A 7,500-nucleotide genomic window follows, 5' to 3' on the forward strand; every position below is an offset into this window, starting at 1 on the left:
GTTAGCGGTTTGCGCGGAGCCCCCCCTTCCCGCCGTTGCCTCTTGCCGCTACCCCCGCCCCCCCCCCCCGCTGCCGGTTTGCGCGGAGCCCCCCCGCCTGCCGTTGCCTCTTGCCGCGGCCACCACCGCCCCCCCCACACCCCCCGGCCCCCGTTACCGGTTTGCGCGGAGCCCCCCCTCCCGACGTTGCCTCTTGCCGCTGCTGCCACCCCCAGCTCCCCACACCCCCCGGCTCCCGTTACCGCTTTGCACGGAGCCCCCCCGCCCGCCGTTATCTCTTGCCGCTGCCGCGACCCATCTCCCCCCCCCCCGCCGCCGCTAACTGCCCCCCGAAGCCGCTAGCAGCTGGGCACCCCCCGCCAAAGCCGCCGCGGCTTCCCCTTCCCACATTGTCCCCTGGAGGGGGGATCGCGACGCGGGCTGCCGCTTCCCTCCCGGGCTGCCCGGCTGCTCTCTAACCCCTGCGACCGAGGCGGCGCTGTTAGGGCGGCCGTGCCGGTGCCCCTTGCCGCAGCTAGCCTCTCGCCGCTGCCCCTCCCGTCCGTCGTCCCCCGTCCCCAAAAACTTGCTGCTCTCCACGCTGGAGCCTGCACGGGGGAGGTTGCGCTCCGCTCCTCCGGCCCTAAAGCCGCCCTCGCCCGCCCCCCGGCTTGCCGCTTGGCTGGGCTGCCCGCCCGCCCGCTAATCCCCCCAACGCCCCCACCCCAAAAACACCCCAGCCCTACCGCATGCCGCTCCCCCTCTCCCCGCTCTCGCTGACCGCTGCCACCCCCCCCCACCCCTCCCCCCCGAAACAAACCCCCCAGCCCTACCGCATGCCGCTCCCCCTCTCTCCCTAGCCTGCCCCCCCCGCCGTCGCTTGCTGCTGCCGCCGCCGCCGCCGCCGCCGCCGCCGCCGCCGGGACCCGCCTCGGTCTGGTGGCGCGCGCTCGGAGATCCCCGGCTACCCGTCCGTCCGTCCCTCCCTCCCGCCCCGCCCCGGGGGAGGGCCCGGGGCAGCGCGGGCAGGCGGGGAGCAAAAAAAGGCGCGGGCGCCAAAAAACGTCGGGGTCCCGGGGTGGCGGAGGGGGGCGGCGGCGGGGGCGGCGGCGGGTACACGGCGCCGGGTCCAGGGCGCCGGGTCCAGCCCGTCCCGGGGCGGGGACAGGTGGTGTCGTCCGTCCCCGCCCCCGTAACCTGCTCTGAAGCATCCGCTTCCCGCCGCGGTTCGCCCTCCACCCCCCCGCCGCACACGCAGCTGCCGCTTCCCGCCGCCTCTGCCCCCCGCCCCGGGATCAACCACCCGCCGGGTCCAGCCGGTCCCGGTCCCGGGAACCTGCTCCCGGGGCCAGCCGGAGCCACGCCCCCTCCTCTGACGCTTCCAGCTGCCGCCTCCCCTCCCACCCCCCAAACTCACACTGGCCCTCGCCGGCCCGCCCACCCGCCTACCTGCTTGCCCGCCGCCGCTGGGTGGCGTGCCGGACACTCTCGCACACAGGTACACAGACAGGGACACAGGGACACAGGCACTCGGGCACACAGGGACACAGGGACACAGGGACACAAGGACACAGGGACACAGGCACTCAGGCACTCAGGCACTCAGGGACACAGGGACACAGGGACACAGGCACTCAGGCACTCAGGGACACAGGGACACAGGGACACAGGGACACAGGCACTCAGGCACACAGGGACACAGGTGGCGGGCCGGAGGCCTCTCTCCACTGTGTGGCAGGGGTCCAAGAGCCACCCCAGCCCAACCCAGAGGGTCTTTTGCACCTCTCTAGAGGCCACCCAGAGACCCCAGGCCGCAGCAGAAGCCTCCCCCGCATGCTCTGCAGGCTTCCGACCCACCCCAGGCCGCACCAGAAGCCTCCCCCGCAAGCTCTGCAGGCTTCCGACCCACCCCAGGCCGCAGCAGAAGCCTCTCCCGCACGCTCTGCAGGCTTCTCAGCCACCCCAGGCCGCAGCAGAAGCCTCCCCCGCACGCTCTGCAGGCTTCTCAGCCACCCCAGGCCGCACCAGAAGCCTCTCCCGCACGCTCTGCAGGCTTCTCAGCCACCCCAGGCCGCACCAGAAGCCTCCCCCGCACGCTCTGCAGGCTTCTCAGCCACCCCAGGCCGCACCAGAAGCCTCCCCCGCACGCTCTGCAGGCTTCTCAGCCACCCCAGGCCGCAGCAGAAGCCTCCCCCGCACGCTCTGCAGGCTTCTCAGCCACCCCAGGCCGCACCAGAAGCCTCCCCCGCACGCTCTGCAGGCTTCTCAGCCACCCCAGGCCGCACCAGAAGCCTCTCCCGCACGCTCTGCAGGCTTCTCAGCCACCCCAGGCCGCACCAGAAGCCTCTCCCGCACGCTCTTCAGGCTTCTCAGCCACCCCAGGCCGCAGCAGAAGCCTCCCCCGCACGCTCTGCAGGCTTCTCAGCCACCCCAGGCCGCACCAGAAGCCTCCCCCGCACGCTCTGCAGGCTTCCCACCCACCCCAGGCCGCAGCAGAAGCCTCTCCCGCACGCCCTGCAGGCTTCTCAGCCACCCCAGGCCGCAGCAGAAGCCTCTCCCGCACGCTCTGCAGGCTTCTCAGCCACCCCAGGCCGCAGCAGAAGCCTCTCCCGCACGCTCTGCAGGCTTCTCAGCCACCCCAGGCCGCAGCAGAAGCCTCTCCCGCACGCTCTGCAGGCTTCTCAGCCACCCCAGGCCGCAGCAGAAGCCTCTCCCGCACGCTCTGCAGGCTTCTCAGCCACCCCAGGCCGCAGCAGAAGCCTCTCCCGCACGCTCTGCAGGCTTCTCAGCCACCCCAGGCCGCAGCAGAAGCCTCTCCCGCACGCTCTGCAGGCTTCTCAGCCACCCCAGGCCCCAACAGAAGCCTCTCCCGCACGCTCTGCAGGCTTCCGACCCACCCCAGGCCGCAGCAGAAGCCTCTCCCGCACGCTCTGCAGGCTTCCGTCCCACCCCAGGCCGCACCAGAAGCCTCCCCCGCACGCTCTGCAGGCTTCTCAGCCACCCCAGGCCGCACCAGAAGCCTCCCCCGCACGCTCTGCAGGCTTCTCAGCCACCCCAGGCCGCAGCAGAAGCCTCCCCCGCACGCTCTGCAGGCTTCTCAGCCACCCCAGGCCGCAGCAGAAGCCTCCCCCGCACGCTCTGCAGGCTTCTCAGCCACCCCAGGCCCCAACAGAAGCCTCTCCCGCACGCTCTGCAGGCTTCCGACCCACCCCAGGCCGCACCAGAAGCCTCCCCCGCACGCTCTGTAGGCTTCTGACCCACCCCAGGCCCCAACAGAAGCCTCCCCCGCACGCTCTGCAGGCTTCTCAGCCACCCCAGGCCGCAGCAGAAGCCTCTCCCGCACGCTCTGCAGGCTTCTCAGCCACCCCAGGCCGCACCAGAAGCCTCTCCCGCACGCTCTGCAGGCTTCTCAGCCACCCCAGGCCGCACCAGAAGCCTCTCCCGCACGCTCTGCAGGCTTCCGACCCACCCCAGGCCGCACCAGAAGCCTCCCCCGCACGCTCTGCAGGCTTCTCCGCCACCACAGGCCGCACCAGAGGATCTTTTGCACCTCTCTGGACGCCACCCAGAGACTCCAGGCCGCACCAGAGGCCCCCCCCCCCAACCATTTACAGGCTGCAGTGCCAGCCTAGGCCCCGCTGGCAGCCTCCCTTGTCTGCTTTGGAAGGCCTCCCATCCACTCCAGACCTGCCTGGAGGCCTCCCTCGACTGCTCCCGGGGCCCTCGAAGCCACCCTAGGCCTTTCTGGAGGACCTGCTCGACCGCTCGGGCGGCTTCTGACGCACCCTCGGCCATCCGGCGCCCAGCAGCTCCCAGGGCCAGGCACCGGCCTCCCCCTCCGGCCGCCCCTGGGGCCGGGGGTGGCTCGGACTCGGCGCCCCCAACGTGTCGTCCCGTCCCCCCCCCGCCCCGCACCGCCGAACATTCGCTGCAGCCGAGGGCTTGCCGCTCGACGCCTACCCCACCCGCCCAGCCCCCCGCTGCGGCCCGGCGCTGCCCCGGCCGCTGCGCCCCGCCTCTCATCGCTCCCCCCACCCGGCAACCGGCCGCCGGGCACGGCAAGTCCCAGGGCAGGGAACAGGTGCTGCCGGGACCCCGTGCTGGCTGCCGGCTTCCCGGGGCTGCCCCGGGCACGGACAGGTCGCCCCCCCCGCCCCGGCGAATGTTCACCGAACCGGCTGCCGGCTGCCTTCGAGCACCCCCCGCCCCCCGCCACTATCGTCCCCCCCGCCCCCCCTCCGCCTCCGCTGCCGCTTCTCCCCGCACCGCCTCCACTGCCTCCCCCCGCCGCCGGCGAACGAGTCGCCGGATCCGTAGGGTGCCGGGAGCCCGAACGGCGAGCGGCTCCGGCTGCTGCCGGGACCGCGGGGATTCGAGCCGGTCCGGCCGCGGCCGGGACCCCGTGCCGGAAGCCGGCATCCCGGGACGGCCCCGGGACGGCCCCGGTCGCCGGCCGGGTGACGTTCAGCGAAGCGGCTGCCGCCAGTCTTTGGGCCTCCCCCGTGCCGGGGCCGCGGGGCTTCGAGCCGGTCCGGCCGCGGCCGGGATCCGGGGCCGGACGATGGCTTCCCGGGCCGGTCCCGGTCGCCTCCCGGGTGACGTTCACCGAAGCGGCTGCCGGCTGTCTTCGAGCCCCTCCCCCCCTCCGCCTCCGCGGCCGCTTCTGCCCGCACCCCCTCCACTGCCTCCCCCCGCCGCCCGCGAACGAGTCGCCGGATCTGTAGGGTGCCGGGAGCCCGAACGGCGAGCGGCTCCGGCTGCTGCCGGGACCGCGGGGATTCGAGACGGTCCGGCCGCGGCCGGGACCCCGTGCCGGAAGCCGGCATCCCCGGACAGCCCCGGGACGGCCCCGGTCGCCGGCCGGGTGACGTTCAGCGAAGCGGCTGCCGGCTGTCTTCGAGCCCCCCCCCCTCCGCCTCCGCTGCCGCTTCTGCCCGCACCGCCTCCACTGCCTCCCCCCGCCGCCGGCGAACGAGTCGGCGGATCCGTAGGGTGCCGGGAGCCCGAACGGCGAGCGGCTCCGGCTGCTGCCGGGACCGCGGGGATTCGAGCCGGTCCGGCCGCGGCCGGGACCCCGTGCCGGAAGCCGGCATCCCCGGACAGCCCCGGGACGGCCCCGGTCGCCGGCCGGGTGACGTTCACCGAAGCGGCTGCCGGCTGTCTTCGAGCCCCCCCCCCCCCTCCGCCTCCGCTGCCGCTTCTGCCCGCACCCCCTCCACTGCCTCCCCCCGCCGCCGGCGAACGAGTCGGCGGATCCGTAGGGTGCCGGGAGCCCGAACGGCGAGCGGCTCCGGCTGCTGCCGGGACCGCGGGGCTTCGAGCCGCTCCGGCCGCGGCCGGGACCCCGTGCCGGAAGCCGGCATCCCGGGACGGCCCCGGGACGGCCCCGGTCGCCGGCCGGGTGACGTTCAGCGAAGCGGCTGCCGCCAGTCTTTGGGCCTCCCCCGTGCCGGGGCCGCGGGGCTTCGAGCCGGTCCGGCCGCGGCCGGGATCCCGGGCCGGACGATGGCTTCCCGGGCCGGTCGCCGGTCGCCTCCCGGGTGACGTTCACCGAAGCGGTTGACGGCTGTCTCCGAGCCCCCCCCCCCCCCCTCCGCCTCCGCTGCCGCTTCTGCCCGCACCTCCTTCACTGCCTCCCCCCGCCTCCCGCGAACGAGTCGCCGGATCCGTAGGGTGCCGGGAGCCCGAACGGCGAGCGGCTCCGGCTGCTGCCGGGACCGCGGGGATTCGAGCCGGTCCGGCCGCGGCCGGGACCCCGTGGCGGAAGCCGGCATCCCGGGACGGCCCCGGGACGGCCCCGATCGCCTCCTGGGTGACGTTCACCGAAGCGGCTGCCGGCTGTCTTCGAGCCCCCCCCCCCTCCGCCTCCGCTGCCGCTTCTCCCCGCACCCCCTCCACTGCCTCCCCCCGCCGCCGGCGAACGAGTCGGCGGATCCACACCGTCCCGAGAGCCCGAGGCGGCGGCACCCAGTGCGGGTCCGGCCGAGGCCGGGACCCCGTGCCTGTCGCAGGCTTCCCGGGACGGCCCCGGAACGGCCGCGGTCGCCGGCCGGGTGACGTTCTCCGAAGCGGCTGCCGGCTGTCTTCGAGCCCCCCCCCCCCCCTCCGCCTCCGCTGCCGCTTCTGCCCGCACCTCCTTCACTGCCTCCCCCCGCCGCCGGCGAACGAGTCGCCGGATCCGTAGGGTGCCGGGAGCCCGAACGGCGAGCGGCTCCGGCTGCTGCCGGGACCGCGGGGATTCGAGCCGCTCCGGCCGCGGCCGGGACCCCGTGCCGGAAGCCGGCATCCCGGGACGGCCCCGGGACGGCCCCGATCGCCTCCTGGGTGACGTTCACCGAAGCGGCTGCCGGCTGTCTTCGAGCCCCCCCCCCCCCTCCGCCTCCGCTGCCGCTTCTCCCCGCACCCCCTCCACTGCCTCCCCCCGCCGCCGGCGAACGAGTCGGCGGATCCATACCGTCCCGAGAGCCCGAGGCGGCGGCACCCAGTGCGGGTCCGGCCGAGGCCGGGACCCCGTGCCTGTCGCAGGCTTCCCGGGACGGCCCCGGAACGGCCGCGGTCGCCGGCCGGGTGACGTTCTCCGAAGCGGCTGCCGGCTGTCTTCGAGCCCCCCCCCCCCCTCCGCCTCCGCTGCCGCTTCTGCCCGCACCTCCTTCACTGCCTCCCCCCGCCGCCGGCGAACGAGTCGCCGGATCCGTAGGGTGCCGGGAGCCCGAACGGCGAGCGGCTCCGGCTGCTGCCGGGACCGCGGGGATTCGAGCCGCTCCGGCCGCGGCCAGGACCCCGTGCCGGATGCCGGCATCCCGGGACGGCCCCGGGACGGCCCCGGTCGCCGGCCGGGTGACGTTCAGCGAAGCGGCTGCCGCCAGTCTTTGGGCCTCCCCCGTGCCGGGGCCGCGGGGCTTCGAGCCGGTCCGGCCGCGGCTGGGACCCCGTGCCTGTCGCAGGCTTCCCGGGACGGCCCCGGAACGGCCGCGGTCGCCGGCCGGGTGACGTTCACCGAGGCGACTGCCGGCTGTCTTCGAGCCCCCCCCCCCCCTGCCGGAGCCGCGGGGATACGAGCCGGTCCGGCCGCGGCCGGGACCCCGTGCCGGAAGCCGGCATCCCGGGACGGCCCCGGGACGGCCCCGATCGCCTCCTGGGTGACGTTCACCGAAGCGGCTGCCGGCTGTCTTCGAGCCCCCCCCCCTCCGCCTCCGCTGCCGCTTCTCCCCGCACCCCCTCCACTGCCTCCCCCCGCCGCCCGCGAACGAGTCGCCGGATCTGTAGGGGGCCGGGAGCCCGAGGCGGCGAGCGGCTCCGGCTGCTGCCGGGACCGCGAGGCTTCGAGCCGGTCCGGCCGCGGCCGGGATCTCGTGCCGAACGTCGTCTTCCCGGGACGGTCCCGGGAGGGCCCCAGTCTCCTCCCGGGTGACGTTCACCGAAGCTGCTGCCGCCTGTCTTTGTCCCCCCCCCCCGTGCTCTCCCTCAGGCGGGAGGTAGACGTGCTCTCCCTCGGCGAGTAGACGTGCTCTCCCTCGGCGA

This window comes from Melanerpes formicivorus, unplaced genomic scaffold (assembly GCF_026170545.1).
Source record: "Melanerpes formicivorus ecotype bairdi unplaced genomic scaffold, bMelFor1.0.p_v2 SCAF_242, whole genome shotgun sequence".
Classification (NCBI taxonomy): domain Eukaryota; kingdom Metazoa; phylum Chordata; class Aves; order Piciformes; family Picidae; genus Melanerpes; species Melanerpes formicivorus.